This window comes from Hylobates moloch, unplaced genomic scaffold (assembly GCF_009828535.3).
Source record: "Hylobates moloch isolate HMO894 unplaced genomic scaffold, HMol_V3 SCAFFOLD_5, whole genome shotgun sequence".
NCBI lineage: Eukaryota > Metazoa > Chordata > Mammalia > Primates > Hylobatidae > Hylobates > Hylobates moloch.
Window position 1 is genome coordinate 4,603,558 of NW_026652280.1, and position 3,576 is coordinate 4,607,133.

Below are 3,576 nucleotides of genomic sequence, written 5' to 3' on the forward strand. Positions count from 1 at the left end.
CAGAACATGTGTCTGAACAGCTGTATATTCTTTCTGTGGCTTTAAATATTTTTATAATCACAGGTGCGATATAGGACTCAGGGGACCTTTAAAGCCAGCATTTCAAAACAGCTGAATGGAGATTCAGAAAACCTGTATGCTATTGGACCAAATTGCAGGAAAACTTCTCTGAACCTTTGATGCATGTGGGGTTTGGTTTTCCTGGGAACCACGTTTAATTCTACAATTATTAATTTCTACAGTAAGAGCTATTCCTGCAGTTCACTGAATGGTAGGATATGGAATGTAGGATGACCTTCCTTCTTCCTACACCTTTGAAATTGAGAGCAAATGCATAATTCACATTAGATGGCAAACCAGCCCTTGACCTCAAACAGACAATATAACAGCTCAGCCAGCCCAAACAGGCATAGGACAATTCTCCTTAATAAATCCAGCAAACTTCTCCACGCTGGACGTAGCTTCCTTGAAACTGGACACTGGAGAAAAAGCTCCACCTTGAAACCAGTTCCCTTGATTCCCATGAAAGGGACAGTGCCCATTCGATTATTATTAATATCTCATTAAAGTAAATTAACTAGTTCAAAACAGAACCCACATGACCAGAACTCCGCTGGTCTCTGGGTCTTGAAGTGGCCAGATGATGACTTGAAGTTGGCACTGGAAAATGTGGAAGACCAGTCATGGGAGTGAAGTGGCAGAAAAATCCTGGTGGTTGGTTATTCTGAATTCCCAGGGAAGATCTTAATAGGTCATTTGTTAGTAAACAATATTAAATTAGGACTCCTGAGACATTTTAAATGTGTATCCTCAGAAACTCGTCCTTGCTGGCCTCCTGGGCCCATCCCCACCCACTGCGTGCACCAAGACACATGCCACACATTGCTTGCCCTGCTGCTGGGTCCAACGTGAAGCTCCCCCAACTGGCTCCTGTGGAATATGTCTGAAAACATGCACGGATGTGTTCCTTGGCACGCTGGGAAAGCAGAACATTTCAATGACTCAGTTTTCTCCACGGGAAATTATTCTGTTGGAGTGTGTAAAATAATGACTGAGTAGCAAAGTTGCATATAACAAAATGTAATTGCACTGATATTTAAATCCAGGAGGTGTATTGCTAGAACTCTATGATTTATGAAGCTTTTCCTATGTGGTTTTCAAGGAAAATCATTTTTCCATTTTTGGTATAATATGGTTTTATTTCCAACAACTTCCCTGTGGGTTTATTTTTGATCACTTTTTCATAGGGTGAGGCTTGTTTGTGCAGAGGCCATCGTGGCAGTGGGAAAGCTGGTGACCAAATTGCAAAAGCAGATAACTCACTGCAAGAAAATGTAGGAACATTCCACATAAATGTGGTTTTACAGACACAATTCTTAATTCTGGAGGCTTCTGCAACTCCTCAGGACCTTTCAACAGCATGTAAGTCAGCTACAATGCTCCTCGTTTTCAGAATGCTGTTAGCAAAGGTCCACATAAGGTTGAAAGTAGCATCACATGCCTCAAAGTAGCTCTGCCAGATGCGCTATGCGCTGCTGCAGCCTCCCCTCTGGCTGATAGTGAGCCACGCGAGTCCCATTCGATCCCAGCGGAGGGGAGAAAACCTTCCTTCCTTCTCAGTTCCATTAGTGTAGCCAATGCAGTCTCCCTCCTATCCTAGCATTGTGATACTTTGCCCAGGAAGCCAAATAAATGTATAATTCTACCTTGCTATAATTGCATTTCCCAGCTCACCTATCAGAATGGTGTTTCCATTGTTGCTGACTTTTGTTAATAGCTGCAGCAGTCTCCTGCCGCCTCCTCCCCACACCAGCACTCACAGACGAAGGTCTCTGGGGATTGACAGAAAATGACCTGCCGCTTTGGGTATTTCATGGCTCCGTGTGTGTATGTTTTGTTTTTTCTATCAGTGATTAAAACTACAAATTTAGTTAATGTACAGCACAGACTTTGTGAATAAATCTACACACACACACACACACACACACAGCTCTGTAATTGCTTTTAAATGCTGGAACCAAGGCTGTCATCTACTCTCCAGACACTGAACTCACCGCTGCAACCCTCCATCCCTCCCTCGCCACACCTCCCACCCTGGTCCCACACCAACCTTTTGTTCTGGTGGCAAATCAAAAATCCCAGAGCTTTTCCCAGCCATACCTAGTATAAAGTAGACCAGTTTTCTGTGTGGCCAGCCTCTTTAGTTGCATTTTTGGCAGATTAAAAACAAAAGATATGACCAATAATACTCATAAAATACTGTGCTTGCTTGATGTTCCCCCTTAGGTTCGCAGCAGAGACACAACTGTCCAACCATTTATCACTCAGAAATGTTTTACTGATCCTCTGGAAATATGTCATCATTTAGGAGTATTATATATCTTTCTAAAATCACTCAAGATTTATGGTGGCGACTTGAATTCCTTTAGAGCTATCTGCTTCACACTTTTGAACACCAAAGGAAGAGAAAAGATTGTATTTTAAGGAATTTAGACCAATGGTTATGAAGAAGCCAGAGACCAGAACATATCCTGAGATTAGACACAAACAAATGAGAAAAGATGATTGCTGAAAACGACAGGAGTCTTCTAGGATTGGGCAGGACCCCACCCTACCAGCCTCCCACTCTATATCGAATCATTTCCTTGCATGTAATGAGCTGTGGAAGTCCAGTTTTTACCTAATCAGTTCTATCACTCATTGGCTCATCCTACCTTGAGATCCCCTAAAGGTTCTGGGGAATGGTGACTTCAAACTAAATCGCTTACCAAGGCTGATATTTGAATTACAACTGTGGAGGGACATGTCTCTTGGATGGATAAATCTTCAGGATAAATGAAAGGAATATGTAGAAAGGTTTCACAACAGATGAATCTGCAATAACCTATCTGAAAGAGTGAGTAAGCTCCTTAAAAACGACCCTGGTGTGAGACCTGTGTCGATGTTAGCAGTGCCACCATTCCCATTACTCCTCCAGCAGAACACTTTCCTGGAAGTCCTGAGGAGCATTCATCAAAACAAATGGGCTGCTTTCTTTCGGGGGGATGCTACCGCCCTTGGAGTCCAAAACACACGCATTTTCCCCTGTGACATGAAGCGGTATAAAGAACGGTTGTCACCATTTGTGACCCACAACCCATAAGGTTCAAAGTGTTCGCACAGGATAAGAATGTTGACAGCATCCTTAGAACAGAACCAAGCTAACTGGCCTTGGAACTGAATGGAGTTAGCCTCATCAGCAAGAACCAAGGAAACTCACCAGCCTCTGAATTGATCAAGGTCTTTGCTCAAGGAGAGATTCCTAAAATGCAAAGCAAAAAAACAATGATTTTTTTTTCCAGGATGGGTAGCTGGGTTCTCATTTGAGCCCAGGTTTATGATGGAAGAACATGAATAAAGTTCCATCCCTCTTGAGAGCAGTTGATGCCCATATAAGGGCAGTTTTCTTCTGGAGAAAATCCCAGGGGACCATCCATTACCCCCAGGGCAGCCACTTCTGTTTAGCATGTATGCAAGGCTGCTCAGGGGATAATAGGACACTTGGGGGTGCATGCCATCAATAAAACAAGGATGTTC